The sequence below is a fragment of the Callorhinchus milii genome, unplaced genomic scaffold (assembly GCF_018977255.1).
Source record: "Callorhinchus milii isolate IMCB2004 unplaced genomic scaffold, IMCB_Cmil_1.0 Scaffold9, whole genome shotgun sequence".
Taxonomy (NCBI): domain Eukaryota; kingdom Metazoa; phylum Chordata; class Chondrichthyes; order Chimaeriformes; family Callorhinchidae; genus Callorhinchus; species Callorhinchus milii.
In genome coordinates this window covers 13,944,007-13,966,898 of record NW_024704750.1, presented here as the reverse complement: position 1 = coordinate 13,966,898, position 22,892 = coordinate 13,944,007, and the positions used below count along the sequence as shown (strand labels likewise).

At 40.8% G+C, this 22,892-nt stretch overlaps 2 non-coding genes across 2 annotated transcripts; both read right to left on the bottom strand.

The window, feature by feature from the left end:
- Positions 1 to 9,304: 9,304 nt before the first annotated feature.
- Positions 9,305 to 9,376, bottom strand: trnav-cac. The gene has a single exon. It is a non-coding gene; the product is annotated as a tRNA-Val (tRNA).
- Positions 9,377 to 19,162: 9,786 nt separating this feature from the next.
- On the bottom strand, positions 19,163 to 19,234 carry trnav-cac. The gene has a single exon. It is a non-coding gene; the product is annotated as a tRNA-Val (tRNA).
- Positions 19,235 to 22,892: the final 3,658 nt, after the last annotated feature.

The window sequence follows — 22,892 nt, the reverse complement described above, 5'->3', positions numbered from 1 at the left end:
ATGTACTCTCGATGTATTATGTTAAAATATGATGATAAAGACACCCACTGCATTATAATGATTTGGCGCAGCATCTTGCCGCGAATGTTGGCCTGCAGGAGCTTTCATAATAAGGCGTAAATGCCTGTGTATGTGTAAATAATGTAAAAAGTGAGGATCACAATGCCATTGTTTTGATCCTATCTGACAGAATCTTACCACGAGCTATTTTCATAAACTGTCGGGTAGCACAAAAACAAAGTCTGATTTTAATAACTCATCCAATGTTCTGTAAATTGAATCCATTCCCTTGTTTTACTGAATCGTAGAAGAATCCTTTTATATTTCCTCTTGCCGATGTTTGTTTGAGAAGCTCTTTGTTCGGTTTACATTGATGGAATCAGATGTGAGTCTGGTGAATAGAACACTCGTGGATCTCAGTGAAGCTCAGCTTCGGGGAGAAATTGCACCTGGGTGTAGATACACTCAATTAATCTAGGAGTTTCTGCCTGTATTTTGGTCAACCTTTCCCCAAATAAAAATTGGACTTTCGTTGCATGGATGTTTGTGGGACATTGCTGTGCGCAAATGGATTGCCACCTTGGCTTACGAATACAGATTCACGCCAATTCACAGTCCACATGCAACTATTATTATTAATTAAGTAACTTGGACATCCTCCCTACATGAAAGACACTATACAAATGCTATTTTTTGTTATTATTATTATCTTAGAGCATCCAGAATTTGTCAAATTGTTCACTTTGGTCTTAACTTTGAAGACTTTTAAAATATGTACATAGAACTTACATAAAACCAGCTTTAAAATTAAGGCTGTATTTAAAAAATTGTCAAATTCTAGATTCTCTGAAATGCTACATAAATTATAGAATTTCTCCACATATGTACTCAGTTTTTTGAAAATGCATGCCGAAGATACATAATTAATACAGTCTAGTAAATATCCTTTCTTTAACTTGTTTTTAATACATTAAAAATGTTGTGATTAAATGGCTTTTGATGCAAATAATGTGAAAAATTGGACCGATTCTATAAACAGATGGTGGGCTCCAACATGAGATGGATTCAAATGGGATTCCATCATTAAGGAATCCAAAAGTATTCCTTAACTATGCCAGATTTTGTCAGAACACAATGTCAATAGACAAGGCAAACAAGATGCTGGCTATATTCCTGAATCAATTGAGTTTAGATCACTAAACATCATATTCAGACTGTACAATGTTCAGGTCAGACTGTACCTTGAGTACTGCATATAATTCTGGTCACCATGACATAGGTTGGCTGCCAGGTTCCAGAGGCAGTACAGAAGAAAGCCACAGGGATGATCCCAATTGTTAGAGGAACGAGCTATGATCAACCATTAGACAAAAGCTTTTCAGTTTTGAGAGAAGATGACTCAGAGTGTACCTAATGGATATGTATAACATGTGTAAATGGGATTCAAAAGACAGTAGAAAAATGTAACCTGATTTAGAGCTGTAAAGGGAATTGGTGGCAAGGTAGTGGCAAGATAGTACTTCTTTGATGCATATATCAAGGCTAAGCTTGGAACAAAGTTACTTGGGATGAACAAAGAATTCTCCTGCCAGTATCTGAAATTCAAATCCTCAGTATTATCCACAGTAACTAGGGGCAACTAACCACATGTTACGTTACTTTTAATACTGTAATATCCAATGTCTGAAATGGACCAAACTTTAGATATTTGAAAGAATAAAGATTTGAATCTGTTCCTGTTTCACTATCAGTTTATTTCAGTTGGTAGTAGTGTTGCTTCTGGGTCAGAAATATGTTAGATAAAGCCGCAGTTTGGGGCTTGATCTTGTCATCTAGCGTGGGTTCTGCATGCAGGGCTTAATGTTGCCATTCAGTGGATGAGGTGTTAAAACAAGGCACTATCTTGCATGTTTTGTTGCTATGGCACTATTTCAAAGAAGACTTCGCCAATATCTCTCTCTCAGCCACAAAATAGACTGACCGGTCCTATTGCTTTTCATGGGATGTACTGGTGCAGATTAGCCCTTGCCTATATAATATCTGCCTTCACATGGAAATTTCCAAACATAGGAATATTTCTATTTGAAGGTAGTATACATATATGGAACTCTCTGTCTGGTCTGGATACCCTTGAGCATTTTAATGTGTTTCCGCATATGTCAAACACCCAACTGACCAAACAGCCTCGGCTGACAAGAAGACTTATTGAAATTATCACAGATTGGCGATGACTTGAGGGTCAAGGTATTGAGAGACGAAGCAATGCGATACACTGCAGAATAATTACACTGAAATGTTTGAGATCTATTAAGTTTCTCACTCATCAGCCTCTGTTCCAGTTAGCGTGCTATAAAGATGTTCATTCCAATTAACCTCTGACTACAATTTTCAGCTATCATAGTGTTCGGCTCCATAGCAAGCTCAGTGTTTCTATCTTTGCTGTGCAGTTCACATGAGCTTAGAGCAGCTTCCCAAAATTGGCAGTGATTTGCCATACCCATTTCTTAAGTTCATTAATGCTCTCAACCCTTCCCCTACTACTGAAAATGGCTTATCCTGCCTTGGTTTAGCTTGGAAACAAAGTATGTTTGCTTCCACTGATTTGTTAAGTGTCGTTTTGTTATTGGGTATTAGTAACAAACTCAGTGCCTGTATTCCACAGCAGTGTACAGAAAACCTCCTCACCCAGCTCAGTAATCGTCACGGTGTGATGCACACAATCCGCTAAAGTTAGGGAGCTTGTCGATAGGGCAGCTGAATGTTTCTCACAGAAGATTGAATTTAAAAATAAACTGGAAACTCTGCAGAAACTCAAGGCAACAAGCAGATACCTCAAAAAAGTTGTACTCACTATAATCTGCTCGTGGGTATCTCGTCACCCTGTGTACCACTGAGATGTGATCTGTTTTAGGGCCGTCAGATCCCTTAATCCAGCCCTGATGGCTACGAATTTGAAAATCGGCCATATTTATAGCGCAAGATCCACTTGGAAACCAGAAATGTAAAACCAGGTTCCAGCAAGGCACATAGTAATGAGGTTGACTGTAGATTGGCCTTTGTAAGACATTGTGTGTACCAACTGGTTGCCACATTTGATTACAAATGTACAGTCACTACATTTACCAGTAATTGCTGTGAAGCACTTTGAGATTGTTTAAGCTTATCAGAGTTATGTCAAATGCAAGGTCTGTTATTACTATACGTGCGTGTTTTCTTTTAGGAGAATAAACACTGCTAGACGGGCAGGAATCCTAAATTCCCTGAAGAGATCAGTGGGAACCTTTTTTTTTAGCTCCACTCACATCTCAGAGTACACATCACATAGTCAGAGTACAGTATATTAATAAAACTCTGCACTCTACATCAGACAACAACAACAAGATTACATATGTATAGTGCCTTTCACGTCGGGAGGATGTCCCAACAGCATTTCAGACTTGAGGCGGAGTGATTGGGGGATGGAATTCCGGAGGTTGGGGGCAGAGTGCTGAAGGCTCTCCGCCAATGGTGGGGTGGGTGGGTCAGGAGATGTGGGGCAGGCCAGAGCCGGCTGAGCGGAAGGAGTGAGGGGGTTTTAAGGGGGATAGGAGGTCACAGAAGTAGGGTGGAGTGAGGCCATGGAGGGCTTTGTTGGTGAAGACCAGGATCTTGAACTGGATCCTCTGAAGGATAGGGAGCCAGTGGAGTCGGGCGAGAATGGAGGAGATGGGGTCACAGAGTTTGGTGCAGGAGAGGACACGGGGGGGCTGCAGAGTTTTGGATTATCTGCAGCCTGTGGAGGGAAGAGTTGGGAAGGCCAACAAGCAGAGCGTGTGCATAGACAACCCTGTCCCGAGACTGCTTTAAATTAATATAGCATAGTGCCGACAAAGCCATAATTGTCCGCATCCTTGCAGTCCCTTGAGTGCATCTTGCGCATTACGTTTCTCTTCAATTCTTTCACCTCATGAAATTTATGAAACAGTTATCAGGTTTGCACTGCCGCTCTGCGACCTTCGATCCATTGATCCCTTGATGCTTGGTCTTGTTAATCAGCCATTCTGCCATTAATTGTGTTTCATGCAGCTGTTGAGAATTATTTGGAGTTTAAATTATAGCACCAGGTCTGCACCACAGCTCAGGGATCTTAAGGTATTTGTCACTTCCGTCACCAGTTGGGTTATTAAAATGATATACGGACGCATTCAGTAAGATTAATGAGCAGGCAGAACTTTTCCAAGGATGCTAATGGCGTTTTATGTGAGACGGAGCTCAGCATGTAGTCGATCAGTAAATCAATGTTCTGGTGTCCAGGCAGATGTGAAACTGCAACAGCTAAAACCAGTGTCAACTGTGGCAGCGGTCTGGGGAGGGTATTGTTGTGGTGTACGGAATGGACTGTGGGTTTCAGATGCTGTCTCCAAACCATTTCAGTGGTGCTCACAACTTGATCTTATACATACACATCTTCACACCCATAATACATACACATAAATATAGATACATATAATACACACATATACACACGTATATATTATACATACACACATACATTATACACTTATATACCTATATACACATATACATACACACAAATATATATACTATAATACACACCTATACATGTACACGCATATATACATACACATAAACAATACAATGTATATTTATATAAGGCCTTCTGGTTGGCAGGACATCTCAAAGCACTTAACAGTGCTGGCCAGCTGGGTACCCGAGATGCAGGTGGGAGCCAAGGGGTGGGGGTGAATGTAAAAATACACCAGGGAAGATTGCTATTCCAATTGCACCGGGAGTATGTTAGACCCGGCTGATTAGTCAGGTATTGGAGATTGTGGCTCCTGGTACAGATGTATATATCAGTCACATGCGCAACAATACAGACTTGAAGTCAGAAGAGAGAAAGGTGAACAGACATTTGTACCCACACCCATCGTTTTAACAAGTAAACAGTGTATTAAATGGCAAGAAGCCACAAGAACATTTGAGCGGGTTGGAAAAGCAGCTTTCTATGCAGATGATTGGCTTTGCACACTAACCACCACAATAATAATACTCACATTTGGTATAGCGCATGATAACATCGTTGAGACGTCTCAAAGAGCATCACAGAATATATTGTAAAACGGATTAACTGTGTATTTTGTGGCAAAACGGGGCAGCCAATTACGTATAACAGTGTCCCACTTGGATTGAGAGACCAAATGTGTATTTTTTTTGGAAGGATTATTACCCCAGTAAGCGATCCACCAATCAATTAACAACTGGGTTCCTACTTACTGTTCGGTAAACAGAGACGTGCAGAGTAAGGAAACTTGCCTGAGGTTTTGCCCCACTAACCACTATGCTACAGGACTCGTAATGTTTGAACTGTAGAGGCTACCTGCAGCAGACCTTTGAGCCAATCCAGTGCAGCTAGGCCACTTTGCGAAGAGGATCATCTTCCTGTACATGTGCATGGGGGCAAGGTGTGCTGGAGAGATGCTAATTCACTCATTCCCCTGGAAGCGGTTGGACAGAAGAGCTCGATCACTCCTGCAGATACCTCACAGCAGCGTCAGTTCAACAGCCACTAGTTTTTCAGCCACTGTCAACCGGAGCCCCTGCTAGCATTAGGTGAAATCCCACATACACGCAAAGCCTGGTGACATTCTTTGACTGTTGAGGATTGTGGAGCGCATCATCTGGAAATTGCTGGAGGGAGAGATGTGATCGCATATTGTCTGACAAAACCCATTGCCTCACAAGTACAGCGTGCATTAGTTTGTTACAGGGGGCAGACGAAGAGGCCTGTCACACGACGGGATTGAATGTCTAACTGGACGTGGCAGGTCATTTAGCTGAGAAGACTCCCAGTAACACTTTATGCTGAATTATTTAGACAGAATCCTACCCAAAAATGCGCTGTTCAATTGATCTCAAAATACTGCAAGAGAAACAAATATCACATATTTAAAAATGAACTTTACCAAAGTGATGTGTTTCAGAGGAGGGTTAAATCATACACTGCTCTGTCTCTCTCACTTACACAAGAAGGAAACGAATAGTGTGCATAAGGGCTGTGGGGAAAGAGCTGGAAAGTGGATTAATAATAATAATAATAATAATAATCCTTGCATTTGATATAGCGCTTTTCACGTCGGAGGACGTCCCAAAGCGCTTCACAGAACACACTGTAAAGTGAATTGACTGTATATTTTGTGGGCGAACGCGGCAGCCAATTGCGCACAGCAATGTCCCACAAACAGTCGTAGATTGAAAATGACCAATTTATTATTGTTTGGGGTTTTTGGAGGGATTATTATTAGGCGTTTGGAGTAAGGAAACTTGCCCAAGGTTTCGCCCTGACCTGCCTGGAATTGAACTCAGGTCTCTCGCTTGCAAAGCGAGTACTCTAACCACTGAGCTACAGGACACGAAAATGTTGAGATATAATAATATAGCGGAGTCTCAAAACACTTCACAGGATTTACTGAAAAGTGTGCTAACTGTATTTTGTGGGCAAATGCAGTAGCAATTTACACGTAGCAAGGACACAGGAGAAACACCCTTCTCTTTTCAGATAGTGCCACAGGATCCTTAATGTGCATCTGAACAGGCCAACTATGTCACAATTAAGAACCTTAAAACTTGGCTCAGTCATTAGCATTCTCATCTCTTGAGTCGGAAAATTGTGGGTTCAAGCCCCACGTGGAGACTTTTAGCTCACCAACTAGGCTCACATTCCAATGCAGTGCTGGAAGAGCATTGCATCGCTGGAGTGTCGTCCTTTGGATGAGATGTTAAATCGGGGTCCTCTCAGCCCTTTACTTACCTGGAATATTTTCTCTTAAAAACCAACAGAGTTTCCAAAAGTCCAAATCAAAAAGACATGTCTGATTCTGCTGGCAGTGTAGGAGGCTCTCAGTTGTAGAATAGCAGACGTGCAACACAGTTTATCAGTTATCAGTCGTGTTAAAAGAACAAAACTGATTAAAAGTAGTATTAAAAGAACAAAAACAAATTCACTATAGAGCAGGAGGTTAGACTTGGTGTTAAAGGAGACTGGCATTTTCCTGTATGCGACGCATTTATAATAATATTAATCCTTGCATTTGGTGTAGCGTTTTTCACATATTCTAGATATCTCAAAGCACTTCACAGAATATATTGTAAAGTGAATTGACTATATATTTTGTGAGCGAAACGCAGCAGCCAATTCCGCACAGCAGTGTCCCACAAATAGTTGTGGATTGAAGTGACCAAGTTATTATTGCTTTTTTTTCTTGAGGAATTATTATCTGGCGTGTGGAGTAAGAAAACTTGCCCAAGGTTTTGCCCTGCTGGGAAACGAACCCAGGTCTCTGACTTGCGAGGCAAGTGCTCTAACCACTGAGCTACAGGGATCCATTTATGGTTTTAACAAAAATGTGTCTTATCATCTGAACCTGCGGCTTACTAATGTCTCACTGATATTACACATGTAAGGAAACTTACAACAGGTGCACATTTTACCAGAGGCAGTTAGTCTACTGAAAGAACATACACACAATTCCCTTCTGGTTTCTGCTCAAAGACCACATTATAATGCACGTTTTACATTAGCTTGCCAAGAACATACATGCACCAGAGGATATGAGCATAAGGAAATACAGGGTTATGATTAAATGTTCAAGATAATGAAAGAATTGAACCAAGTAGTGAACAACCCTTTCCTCTGATATATTAATCCAGAACAAGGAATAGAGTCTTACCATATTTGTGGTGCGAGAGATTGGATCTCAACTGGTTCTAAGTGAAGTCAGAAAAGCCTTCTTCATACACGTGACGAATGTGGAATTGCATTAAATGCACAATAGATCAGAATAGATCGGCCATTTTTTTTTAAAGAGAGATAGTTGGATACTTGGGAAGTAAGGGAATTGAGGACGTAGAGAAATGGAATTTGAAATCAGAAACCCTCATTTTCCATTCACATAAGACTCATGAGATATTTGTTCAGCTAACTTATGGAAATATTTATTCGCTTAGACTCAGTATCTCACTTTCCTCTATAATCATAATAATAATAGTAATCCTTACATTTTTTGTAGCATCTGATCAGGTTGTTGAAACATCTCCTGGTGCTACACAGGATTCACTGTAAAGGGTAGTGATTGTGCATTTTGTGCTTGCAGTTTGTGCTCATAGGTTTTATCTCATTACTTGCCACAGTTCAAGCTCACAAAGCAACAGAAAATCCTAGTGTATTTGCTATTGCCTCACCCTGAATCCTCACACTAATGTTTAACATGGTGATGGAGCAATGAAATAACAGCAGCAGCTCCTATGGGGCACTTCTAAATAAAAGCCTATGGTCTGAGAGATGCTTATTCATAATCAGGCACCTAGCAATAAAACCCTCAGCATCAGTGTTTCCTCTGTGGCTGGATATCTCAGCCTCACACAAGACATGTTATTGTACTACTTAATTGGATCACACTCAATCAAAAATGTACTCTAAGTTGTTCCTTCATGTTTGGGTTTGGAAGAGAAAAAAAGGTTCATTAAAATAGGAAATCGTTCCACTATGTAAAGTTATGGCAAATTAGTGGTACACTTGGTAATACCAGACAAGGTCACATTTCCATTGAAAGAGCAGCTCAAATTAAGTTTAGTTAGGTAAGATGAGGTTTTCAGGCTGAGTGCATTAACAGCATCAAAGGTTATCTGTGTCAGTAAATTCATTCCAAAAATTAGAAGTACATAAGCATTCTGCAGGGGCACGGAGTAAAAGCATAGCAAAGAAGAAACAGTGCAGAATTTCATATTACAGAGTGCTTAAAGTGAAACAAATTGAGTGCATTTTCCATGACAAATGCAAAAATGATTTACAATCATAACAACCAACAGCGAAGACTCATCCATTTTAGAAAAGTGGAATTAGATGAGGCGACTAATGCTGTGGTAAACAGTCTTGACTTGATGGGCCAAATGGTCTGTGATGTTCTGTGATCTTGGCCTCCAGAGGGTGAGGGTGGGTGTAACGATTGCACACATAAAGTGAGAAAAAGCATAAAGGGATCTGAAAGTCGATCTGGCAATAATAATAATAATAATAATCTTTGCATTTGATATAGCGCTTTTCACGACTTCTACCCTTCTCAAAGCGCTTCACAGAATAGACTGTAAAGTGAATTGACTGTATATTTGTGGGCGAAATGCGGCAGCCAATTGTGTACAGCAGTGTCCCACAAACAGTCATGGATTGAAGTGACCAAGTTTATTATTGTTTTTCTTTTGAAGGATTATTATCAGGCATGTGGAGTAAGGAAACTTGCCCAAGGTTTCGCCCTGCCGGGAATTGAACCCAGGTCTCTCGCTTGTGAGGCGAGTGCTCTAACCACTGAGCTACAGGACTCCAATTACATGCAATCCTAAGCATCAAAACAGGCAATTCAATCCATCTGGTCCATGTAGGTGTTTAGACTCCATGTGCACATCTATCCTCCCAATCCTAACTCCCTCACCTCAACGCTTCATTCACCACTAGTTCCTCTCTCACGTATGCATCAAATTCTCTTTAAAACACATAGAAGCTTTCTGCCAGCTTCACTGGCAGTGAGTTCTCACCTTCTCACCAACCTCAATGTGAAGACTTTCCTCCATAAACAAAAACAAATTGCATTTATGTAGTGCCTTTCACATTGGGAGGACATCCCAGGACGCTGATGTCCTCCCTAACTCCCTTTTACATCAGTTAGTGGCTATCTTATATTTATGCTCTTGAAGTTGTTCTGCTGGGGGTTGGTGGGGGTAGGGTTGGGGGGGAGAGGGAGGGAAAGAGAGTTTGTTGAGGTGCGGGTATAACAGGAATGTAGAGACTACCATGTACTCTCGATGTATTATGTTAAAATATGATCATAAAGACACCCACTGCATTATAATGATTTGGCGCAGCATCTTGCCGCGAATGTTGGCCTGCAGGAGCTTTCATAATAAGGCGTAAATGCCTGTGTATGTGTAAATAATGTAAAAAGTGAGGATCACAATGCCATTGTTTTGATCCTATCTGACAGAATCTTACCACGAGCTATTTTCATAAACTGTCGGGTAGCACAAAACAAAGTCTGATTTTAATAACTCATCCAATGTTCTGTAAATTGAATCCATTCCCTTGTTTTACTGAATCGTAGAAGAATCCTTTTATATTTCCTCTTGCCAATTTTTGTTTGAGAAGCTCTTTGTTCGGTTTACATTGATGGAATCAGATGTGAGTCTGGTGAATAGAACACTCGTGGATCTCAGTGAAGCTCAGCTTCGGGGAGAAATTGCACCTGGGTATTAAAACCGTTTGATCCAATTCCATTCATTATTCATGTTTGTCTGAGGGTCAAAAGCCTTGAACTTCTGCTTAGCCTCCTTCTGCACGTCCCACAGAAATGGTGCAAGGTCGCATTCTTAATGACTGGGGGCAGTTTTTTTTGCCTCGTGAAGTCCTGAGCAAAGCAGAATTTATATCAAACAAGATTGTACAGGACCCTGAAGCAAATTACATTAATGAAAAGGTCATTGATTGAGATTTACACTGACCACACAAAAAAATGCGGCAGTTCACTGTTTGTCCTGAACTGCAATGGTCTACAGCTGCTTTCAGTTATTTGAAAAGTAATACCAAGAATCAATTTGCTTTGCGTTTTCTTTTCCTCTTCCCCCACCCCTCCCACCACTCCCTCCACACGCATACGTTATAACTCGACCCTGTGCTCAGAGTCCTAATGACGGTTGCTATGGAATTTTAGCAAAGAAATTTTAATAAAGCTTTGACTTAGTGTTATTCTTCTACAGGTTCTGGGTTGAATTAAACATGAGGCTGAGACTTATGCCGACAGCATATCGACTGACAGCACTGCTGCTCTGCAGAACTTATTAAAATATTGGTGTGACATTTTCCACACAGATTTACAGTTATCCTTCATTACTTCTTTCAACAGTTTCACAAAGGCCCTTTTCATTCCATTCTCACTGCCTTCCCTCGGTGTTAATACTACTGCACTCAATACTAAAACAGTATCTTGCACCCTTTGATTTTCATTCATCTGCAAAAATGCAGTGATTAAGATTATACGGTGGGAGTTTTGTGTTACCACATTGTCTGTCTGCACAGAGCTTGCTACAAGTTGCCAAATTAATAATTTTATGAAACACAGCTTAGTGTAGAGAGTTAGTTACATAGAATTACAGTGGAAGCCAGTTAAGCCGGACACATCAGGCCCCTGTAACTGGTTAAGTGGCGTCCAGTTAAAGTGGCTTCTACTGTACATGGAATGATAACAGCCTGGAGACAGGCCACTAGGCCCAACTAGCCCATGCCAGTGTTTATACTCCAAAGAAGACTCCACCTCTGCTAAGCCCTTCACTTATACTCCACTGTTCCCTTCTCCCTCAAGTATGTTTCAGGTTTCTTAAATTGATATTCAATCATAGCTTTGGCCATTAAGTTTCACACTTTCACCACCATCTGTGTTAAATTCCTTCTAAACTCCCTTCTGCTACTGGCTATCTTCTATTTCTCCCCCCTTAATTCCCCCCTCAGTCTTGAGAGAAGAGTTCTCAGGCAGGACCTAATGATGTTGTAGGGTGGGTGTTCTGGAAGGATGGGATCAGATTGGTTCAGATGAAGAAGTTCCAAAGGGCCTTTTTCATCCGAACCAATCTTCTGATCGTGTAACTCACCAACAAATGGAGCCAGACACGCAGTTAATGATATGAGCTGCAGAGACACTAGGTTGCCAATCAAAAAGCTAGCTTAATAACAATTTATCATGGACCTAGTTTAAATTTCTAACTGCACGGCTCATCACCACTGTAAATATTTGAATAATATGAATATATTGCAAGACATGAACACTTTAATTCTGGGTCGAAGGCTGTCTTCAATACAGAATAAGCACATTTTCCCTATCACCACTTGCTAGAGATTTAAACAGTTAATGGATATATATATTCATATAATATACATATATATTTGCAGTTGCAATGAGTAACAAATAATGCTCCAATGTCAAATGATTGACATTTACCCAAAAAGAGTTGGGCGTTTCTGCCAGTGTCCAGGCCAAGAATCCTCCAGATAAAATTGGTTATTCACTGAAAGTCTGTTTGAGAGACATTGCTGTGTGCTTAGAATATAAACTAGATTTTGAGTGAGATTATGTCTAATGAGACATAATTAGAGATTAGTTCACCCACAAACACATAGTCCCATCACTTCACGGTATATTCTATGAAGTGCTCTGGGACATCCTCCCAATGTGAAAGTCTCCATACCAAATGAAAGTGTTTTTATTATTACTGTTATTAATGCATCGCTGAATATAGAAATAGGCATACAATAGGTGCAGAAATCATAGTGTGGTTGTACATGCGGTACGTTTTGTGTGTGTCTATTGATTCAAGCTCCATGTCAGGAATGCAGTCTAAGATGATCTTCCAGCACAGTGTTGGGGAGACACTGCATTCTTGAAGGGTCCAACCTCAGGTGAAGTGTCTTCTGGGGCCAATTCTTCAGCCGCCACATTGAAACAGAGTGTGAAAATTGGCCAACTTTTGAGTTATCAGATCTGCACTAACATCACCTTAGACCATAAGACCATAAGATGTAGGAGCAGGAGTAGGCCATTCGGCCCTTCGAACCTGCCCTGCCGTTAGAAGATCATGGCTGATCTTCTAACCTAATTCCATTTACCCAGTCTATCCCATATCCCTTAATCCCTCTATCCTTTAATTCCTCTATCCTTCCTCAACTTCCTGCGCATTGTATCAGCGGCGACCTGACAACCTGAAAATCGGCCATATTTATAGCGCAAGATCCACTTGGAAACCAGAAATGTAAAACCAGGTTCCAGCAAGGCACATAGTAATGAGGTTGACTGTAGATTGGCCTTTGTAAGACATTGTGTGTACCAACTGGTTGCCACATTTGATTACAAATGTACAGTCACTACATTTACCAGTAATTGCTGTGAAGCACTTTGAGATTGTTTAAGCTTATCAGAGTTATGTCAAATGCAAGGTCTGTTATTACTATACGTGCGTGTTTTCTTTTAGGAGAATAAACACTGCTAGACGGGCAGGAATCCTAAATTCCCTGAAGAGATCAGTGGGAACCTTTTTTTTTAGCTCCACTCACATCTCAGAGTACACATCACATAGTCAGAGTACAGTATATTAATAAAACTCTGCACTCTACATCAGACAACAACAACAAGATTACATATGTATAGTGCCTTTCACGTCGGGGGAGGATGTCCCAACAGCATTTCAGACTTGAGGCGGAGTGATTGGGGGATGGAATTCCGGAGGTTGGGGCAGAGTGCTGAAGGCTCTCCCGCCAATGGTGGGGTGGGTGGGTCAGGAGATGTGGGGCAGGCCAGAGCCGGCTGAGCGGAAGGAGTGAGGGGGTTGTAAGGGGGATAGGAGGTCACAGAAGTAGGGTGGAGTGAGGCCATGGAGGGCTTTGTTGGTGAAGACCAGGATCTTGAACTGGATCCTCTGAAGGATAGGGAGCCAGTGGAGTCGGGCGAGAATGGAGGAGATGGGGTCACAGAGTTTGGTGCAGGAGAGGACACGGGGGGGCTGCAGAGTTTTGGATTATCTGCAGCCTGTGGAGGGAAGAGTTGGGAAGGCCAACAAGCAGAGCGTGTGCATAGACAACCCTGTCCCGAGACTGCTTTAAATTAATATAGCATAGTGCCGACAAAGCCATAATTGTCCGCATCCTTGCAGTCCCTTGAGTGCATCTTGCGCATTACGTTTCTCTTCAATTCTTTCACCTCATGAAATTTATGAAACAGTTATCAGGTTTGCACTGCCGCTCTGCGACCTTCGATCCATTGATCCCTTGATGCTTGGTCTTGTTAATCAGCCATTCTGCCATTAATTGTGTTTCATGCAGCTGTTGAGAATTATTTGGAGTTTAAATTATAGCACCAGGTCTGCACCACAGCTCAGGGATCTTAAGGTATTTGTCACTTCCGTCACCAGTTGGGTTATTAAAATGATATACGGACGCATTCAGTAAGATTAATGAGCAGGCAGAACTTTTCCAAGGATGCTAATGGCGTTTTATGTGAGACGGAGCTCAGCATGTAGTCGATCAGTAAATCAATGTTCTGGTGTCCAGGCAGATGTGAAACTGCAACAGCTAAAACCAGTGTCAACTGTGGCAGCGGTCTGGGGAGGGTATTGTTGTGGTGTACGGAATGGACTGTGGGTTTCAGATGCTGTCTCCAAACCATTTCAGTGGTGCTCACAACTTGATCTTATACATACACATCTTCACACCCATAATACATACACATAAATATAGATACATATAATACACACATATACACACGTATATATTATACATACACACATACATTATACACTTATATACCTATATACACATATACATACACACAAATATATATACTATAATACACACCTATACATGTACACGCATATATACATACACATAAACAATACAATGTATATTTATATAAGGCCTTCTGGTTGGCAGGACATCTCAAAGCACTTAACAGTGCTGGCCAGCTGGGTACCCGAGATGCAGGTGGGAGCCAAGGGGTGGGGGGGGTGAATGTAAAAATACACCAGGGAAGATTGCTATTCCAATTGCACCGGGAGTATGTTAGACCCCGGCTGATTAGTCAGGTATTGGAGATTGTGGCTCCTGGTACAGATGTATAATATCAGTCACATGCGCAACAATACAGACTTGAAGTCAGAAGAGAGAAAGGTGAACAGACATTTGTACCCACACCCATCGTTTTAACAAGTAAACAGTGTATTAAATGGCAAGAAGCCACAAGAACATGTTGAGCGGGTTGGAAAAGCAGCTTTCTATGCAGATGATTGGCTTTGCACACTAACCACCACAATAATAATACTCACATTTGGTATAGCGCATGATAACATCGTTGAGACGTCTCAAAGAGCATCACAGAATATATTGTAAAACGGATTAACTGTGTATTTTGTGGCAAAACGGGGCAGCCAATTACGTATAACAGTGTCCCACTTGGATTGAGAGACCAAATGTGTATTTTTTTTGGAAGGATTATTACCCCCAGTAAGCGATCCACCAATCAATTAACAACTGGGTTCCTACTTACTGTTCGGTAAACAGAGACGTGCAGAGTAAGGAAACTTGCCTGAGGTTTTGCCCCACTAACCACTATGCTACAGGACTCGTAATGTTTGAACTGTAGAGGCTACCTGCAGCAGACCTTTGAGCCAATCCAGTGCAGCTAGGCCACTTTGCGAAGAGGATCATCTTCCTGTACATGTGCATGGGGGCAAGGTGTGCTGGAGAGATGCTAATTCACTCATTCCCCTGGAAGCGGTTGGACAGAAGAGCTCGATCACTCCTGCAGATACCTCACAGCAGCGTCAGTTCAACAGCCACTAGTTTTTCAGCCACTGTCAACCGGAGCCCCTGCTAGCATTAGGTGAAATCCCACATACACGCAAAGCCTGGTGACATTCTTTGACTGTTGAGGATTGTGGAGCGCATCATCTGGAAATTGCTGGAGGGAGAGATGTGATCGCATATTGTCTGACAAAACCCATTGCCTCACAAGTACAGCGTGCATTAGTTTGTTACAGGGGGCAGACGAAGAGGCCTGTCACACGACGGGATTGAATGTCTAACTGGACGTGGCAGGTCATTTAGCTGAGAAGACTCCCAGTAACACTTTATGCTGAATTATTTAGACAGAATCCTACCCAAAAATGCGCTGTTCAATTGATCTCAAAATACTGCAAGAGAAACAAATATCACATATTTAAAAATGAACTTTACCAAAGTGATGTGTTTCAGAGGAGGGTTAAATCATACACTGCTCTGTCTCTCTCACTTACACAAGAAGGAAACGAATAGTGTGCATAAGGGCTGTGGGGAAAGAGCTGGAAAGTGGGATTAATAATAATAATAATAATAATAATCCTTGCATTTGATATAGCGCTTTTCACGTCGGGAGGACGTCCCAAAGCGCTTCACAGAACACACTGTAAAGTGAATTGACTGTATATTTGTGGGCGAACGCGGCAGCCAATTGCGCACAGCAATGTCCCACAAACAGTCGTAGATTGAAAATGACCAATTTATTATTGTTTGGGGTTTTTGGAGGGATTATTATTAGGCGTTTGGAGTAAGGAAACTTGCCCAAGGTTTCGCCCTGACCTGCCTGGAATTGAACTCAGGTCTCTCGCTTGCAAAGCGAGTACTCTAACCACTGAGCTACAGGACACGAAAATGTTGAGATATAATAATATAGCGGAGTCTCAAAACACTTCACAGGATTTACTGAAAAGTGTGCTAACTGTATTTTGTGGGCAAATGCAGTAGCGAATTTACACGTAGCAAGGACACAGGGAGAAACACCCTTCTCTTTTCAGATAGTGCCACAGGATCCTTAATGTGCATCTGAACAGGCCAACTATGTCACAATTAAGAACCTTAAAACTTGGCTCAGTCATTAGCATTCTCATCTCTTGAGTCGGAAAATTGTGGGTTCAAGCCCCACGTGGAGACTTTTAGCTCACCAACTAGGCTCACATTCCAATGCAGTGCTGGAAGAGCATTGCATCGCTGGAGTGTCGTCCTTTGGATGAGATGTTAAATCGGGGTCCTCTCAGCCCTTTACTTACCTGGAATATTTTCTCTTAAAAACCAACAGAGTTTCCAAAAGTCCAAATCAAAAAGACATGTCTGATTCTGCTGGCAGTGTAGGAGGCTCTCAGTTGTAGAATAGCAGACGTGCAACACAGTTTATCAGTTATCAGTCGTGTTAAAAGAACAAAACTGATTAAAAGTAGTATTAAAAGAACAAAAACAAATTCACTATAGAGCAGGAGGTTAGACTTGGTGTTAAAGGAGACTGGCATTTTCCTGTATGCGACGCATTTATAATAATATTAATCCTTGCATTTGGTGTAGCGTTTTTCACATATTCTAGATATCTCAAAGCACTTCACAGAATATATTGTAAAGTGAATTGACTATATATTTTGTGAGCGAAACGCAGCAGCCAATTCCGCACAGCAGTGTCCCACAAATAGTTGTGGATTGAAGTGACCAAGTTATTATTGCTTTTTTTTCTTGAGGAATTATTATCTGGCGTGTGGAGTAAGAAAACTTGCCCAAGGTTTTGCCCTGCTGGGAAACGAACCCAGGTCTCTGACTTGCGAGGCAAGTGCTCTAACCACTGAGCTACAGGGATCCATTTATGGTTTTAACAAAAATGTGTCTTATCATCTGAACCTGCGGCTTACTAATGTCTCACTGATATTACACATGTAAGGAAACTTACAACAGGTGCACATTTTACCAGAGGCAGTTAGTCTACTGAAAGAACATACACACAATTCCCTTCTGGTTTCTGCTCAAAGACCACATTATAATGCACGTTTTACATTAGCTTGCCAAGAACATACATGCACCAGAGGATATGAGCATAAGGAAATACAGGGTTATGATTAAATGTTCAAGATAATGAAAGAATTGAACCAAGTAGTGAACAACCCTTTCCTCTGATATATTAATCCAGAACAAGGGAATAGAGTCTTACCATATTTGTGGTGCGAGAGATTGGATCTCAACTGGTTCTAAGTGAAGTCAGAAAAGCCTTCTTCATACACGTGACGAATGTGGAATTGCATTAAATGCACAATAGATCAGAATAGATCGGCCATTTTTTTTTAAAGAGAGATAGTTGGATACTTGGGAAGTAAGGGAATTGAGGACGTAGAGAAATGGAATTTGAAATCAGAAACCCTCATTTTCCATTCACATAAGACTCATGAGATATTTGTTCAGCTAACTTATGGAAATATTTATTCGCTTAGACTCAGTATCTCACTTTCCTCTATAATCATAATAATAATAGTAATCCTTACATTTTTTGTAGCATCTGATCAGGTTGTTGAAACATCTCCTGGTGCTACACAGGATTCACTGTAAAGGGTAGTGATTGTGCATTTTGTGCTTGCAGTTTGTGCTCATAGGTTTTATCTCATTACTTGCCACAGTTCAAGCTCACAAAGCAACAGAAAATCCTAGTGTATTTGCTATTGCCTCACCCTGAATCCTCACACTAATGTTTAACATGGTGATGGAGCAATGAAATAACAGCAGCAGCTCCTATGGGGCACTTCTAAATAAAAGCCTATGGTCTGAGAGATGCTTATTCATAATCAGGCACCTAGCAATAAAACCCTCAGCATCAGTGTTTCCTCTGTGGCTGGATATCTCAGCCTCACACAAGACATGTTATTGTACTACTTAATTGGATCACACTCAATCAAAAATGTACTCTAAGTTGTTCCTTCATGTTTGGGTTTGGAAGAGAAAAAAAGGTTCATTAAAATAGGAAATCGTTCCACTATGTAAAGTTATGGCAAATTAGTGGTACACTTGGTAATACCAGACAAGGTCACATTTCCATTGAAAGAGCAGCTCAAATTAAGTTTAGTTAGGTAAGATGAGGTTTTCAGGCTGAGTGCATTAACAGCATCAAAGGTTATCTGTGTCAGTAAATTCATTCCAAAAATTAGAAGTACATAAGCATTCTGCAGGGGCACGGAGTAAAAGCATAGCAAAGAAGAAACAGTGCAGAATTTCATATTACAGAGTGCTTAAAGTGAAACAAATTGAGTGCATTTTCCATGACAAATGCAAAAATGATTTACAATCATAACAACCAACAGCGAAGACTCATCCATTTTAGAAAAGTGGAATTAGATGAGGCGACTAATGCTGTGGTAAACAGTCTTGACTTGATGGGCCAAATGGTCTGTGATGTTCTGTGATCTTGGCCTCCAGAGGGTGAGGGTGGGTGTAACGATTGCACACATAAAGTGAGAAAAAGCATAAAGGGATCTGAAAGTCGATCTGGCAATAATAATAATAATAATAATCTTTGCATTTGATATAGCGCTTTTCACGACTTCTACCCTTCTCAAAGCGCTTCACAGAATAGACTGTAAAGTGAATTGACTGTATATTTGTGGGCGAAATGCGGCAGCCAATTGTGTACAGCAGTGTCCCACAAACAGTCATGGATTGAAGTGACCAAGTTTATTATTGTTTTTCTTTTGAAGGATTATTATCAGGCATGTGGAGTAAGGAAACTTGCCCAAGGTTTCGCCCTGCCGGGAATTGAACCCAGGTCTCTCGCTTGTGAGGCGAGTGCTCTAACCACTGAGCTACAGGACTCCAATTACATGCAATCCTAAGCATCAAAACAGGCAATTCAATCCATCTGGTCCATGTAGGTGTTTAGACTCCATGTGCACATCTATCCTCCCAATCCTAACTCCCTCACCTCAACGCTTCATTCACCACTAGTTCCTCTCTCACGTATGCATCAAATTCTCTTTAAAACACATAGAAGCTTTCTGCCAGCTTCACTGGCAGTGAGTTCTCACCTTCTCACCAACCTCAATGTGAAGACTTTCCTCCATAAACAAAAACAAATTGCATTTATGTAGTGCCTTTCACATTGGGAGGACATCCCAGGACGCTGATGTCCTCCCTAACTCCCTTTTACATCAGTTAGTGGCTATCTTATATTTATGCTCTTGAAGTTGTTCTGCTGGGGGTTGGTGGGGGTAGGGTTGGGGGGGAGAGGGAGGGAAAGAGAGTTTGTTGAGGTGCGGGTATAACAGGAATGTAGAGACTACCATGTACTCTCGATGTATTATGTTAAAATATGATCATAAAGACACCCACTGCATTATAATGATTTGGCGCAGCATCTTGCCGCGAATGTTGGCCTGCAGGAGCTTTCATAATAAGGCGTAAATGCCTGTGTATGTGTAAATAATGTAAAAAGTGAGGATCACAATGCCATTGTTTTGATCCTATCTGACAGAATCTTACCACGAGCTATTTTCATAAACTGTCGGGTAGCACAAAAACAAAGTCTGATTTTAATAACTCATCCAATGTTCTGTAAATTGAATCCATTCCCTTGTTTTACTGAATCGTAGAAGAATCCTTTTATATTTCCTCTTGCCAATTTTTGTTTGAGAAGCTCTTTGTTCGGTTTACATTGATGGAATCAGATGTGAGTCTGGTGAATAGAACACTCGTGGATCTCAGTGAAGCTCAGCTTCGGGGAGAAATTGCACCTGGGTGTAGATACACTCAATTAATCTAGGAGTTTCTGCCTGTATTTTGGTCAACCTTTCCCCAAATAAAAATTGGACTTTCGTTGCATGGATGTTTGTGGGACATTGCTGTGCGCAAATGGATTGCCACCTTGGCTTACGAATACAGATTCACGCCACTTCACAGTCCACATGCAACTATTATTATTAATTAAGTAACTTGGGACATCCTCCCTACATGAAAGACACTATACAAATGCTATTTTTTGTTATTATTATTATCTTAGAGCATCCAGAATTTGTCAAATTGTTCACTTTGGTCTTAACTTTGAAGACTTTTAAAATATGTACATAGAACTTACATAAAACCAGCTTTAAAATTAAGGCTGTATTTAAAAAATTGTCAAATTCTAGATTCTCTGAAATGCTACATAAATTATAGAATTTCTCCACATATGTACTCAGTTTTTGAAAATGCATGCCGAAGATACATAATTAATACAGTCTAGTAAATATCCTTTCTTTAACTTGTTTTTAATACATTAAAAATGTTGTGATTAAATGGCTTTTGATGCAAATAATGTGAAAAATTGGACCGATTCTATAAACAGATGGTGGGCTCCAACATGAGATGGATTCAAATGGGATTCCATCATTAAGGAATCCAAAAGTATTCCTTAACTATGCCAGATTTTGTCAGAACACAATGTCAATAGACAAGGCAAACAAGATGCTGGGCTATATTCCTGAATCAATTGAGTTTAGATCACTAAACATCATATTCAGACTGTACAATGTTCAGGTCAGACTGTACCTTGAGTACTGCATATAATTCTGGTCACCATGACATAGGTTGGCTGCCCAGGTTCCAGAGGCAGTACAGAAGAAAGCCACAGGGATGATCCCAATTGTTAGAGGAACGAGCTATGATCAACCATTAGACAAAAGCTTTTCAGTTTTGAGAGAAGATGACTCAGAGTGTACCTAATGGATATGTATAACATGTGTAAATGGGATTCAAAAGACAGTAGAAAAATGTAACCTGATTTAGAGCTGTAAAGGGAATTGGTGGCAAGGTAGTGGCAAGATAGTACTTCTTTGATGCATATATCAAGGCTAAGCTTGGAACAAAGTTACTTGGGATGAACAAAGAATTCTCCTGCCAGTATCTGAAATTCAAATCCTCAGTATTATCCACAGTAACTAGGGGCAACTAACCACATGTTACGTTACTTTTAATACTGTAATATCCAATGTCTGAAATGGACCAAACTTTAGATATTTGAAAGAATAAAGATTTGAATCTGTTCCTGTTTCACTATCAGTTTATTTCAGTTGGTAGTAGTGTTGCTTCTGGGTCAGAAATATGTTAGATAAAGCCGCAGTTTGGGGCTTGATCTTGTCATCTAGCGTGGGTTCTGCATGCAGGGCTTAATGTTGCCATTCAGTGGATGAGGTGTTAAAACAAGGCACTATCTTGCATGTTTTGTTGCTATGGCACTATTTCAAAGAAGACTTCGCCAATATCTCTCTCTCAGCCACAAAATAGACTGACCGGTCCTATTGCTTTTCATGGGATGTACTGGTGCAGATTAGCCCTTGCCTATATAATATCTGCCTTCACATGGAAATTTCCAAACATAGGAATATTTCTATTTGAAGGTAGTATACATATATGGAACTCTCTGTCTGGTCTGGATACCCTTGAGCATTTTAATGTGTTTCCGCATATGTCAAACACCCAACTGACCAAACAGCCTCGGCTGACAAGAAGACTTATTGAAATTATCACAGATTGGCGATGACTTGAGGGTCAAGGTATTGAGAGACGAAGCAATGCGATACACTGCAGAATAATTACACTGAAATGTTTGAGATCTATTAAGTTTCTCACTCATCAGCCTCTGTTCCAGTTAGCGTGCTATAAAGATGTTCATTCCAATTAACCTCTGACTACAATTTTCAGCTATCATAGTGTTCGGCTCCATAGCAAGCTCAGTGTTCTTATCTTTGCTGTACAGTTCACATGAGCTTAGAGCAGCTTCCCAAAATTGGCAGTGATTTGCCATACCCATTTCTTAAGTTCATTTAATGCTCTCAACCCTTCCCCTACTACTGAAAATGGCTTACCCTGCCTTGGTTTAGCTTGGAAACAAAGTATGTTTGCTTCCACTGATTCTGTTAAGTGTCGTTTTGTTATTGGGTATTAGTAACAAACTCAGTGCCCTGTATTCCACAGCAGTGTACAGAAAACCTCCTCACCCAGCTCAGTAATCGTCACGGTGTGATGCACACAATCCGCTAAAGTTAGGGAGCTTTGTCGATAGGGCAGCTGAATGTTTCTCACAGAAGATTGAATTTAAAAATAAACTGGAAACTCTGCAGAAACTCAAGGCAACAAGCAGATACCTCAAAAAGTTGTACTCACTATAATCTGCTCGGTGGGTATCTCGTCACCCTGTGTACCACTGAGATGTGATCTGTTTTAGGGCCGTCAGATCCCTTAATCCAGCCCTGATGGCTACGAATTTGAATATTATCTTATAACAGAACAATACACAGATGTTTCTTTTCCAGGCTAAATAGTCCTAGCTTCTCTGATCATAATCAATGAAGCAGAAAACAGAAGAGAATGGGGAAAGGGAATTTATTAACCTGATTCATAAAGACTCTTTTTGAACAACACAAATCCCATTAAGGTTAAGCGAGTAACTAAGTCCATCTAAGAAATACAGGAACAAATTCAAACCAAGTGAATGTTC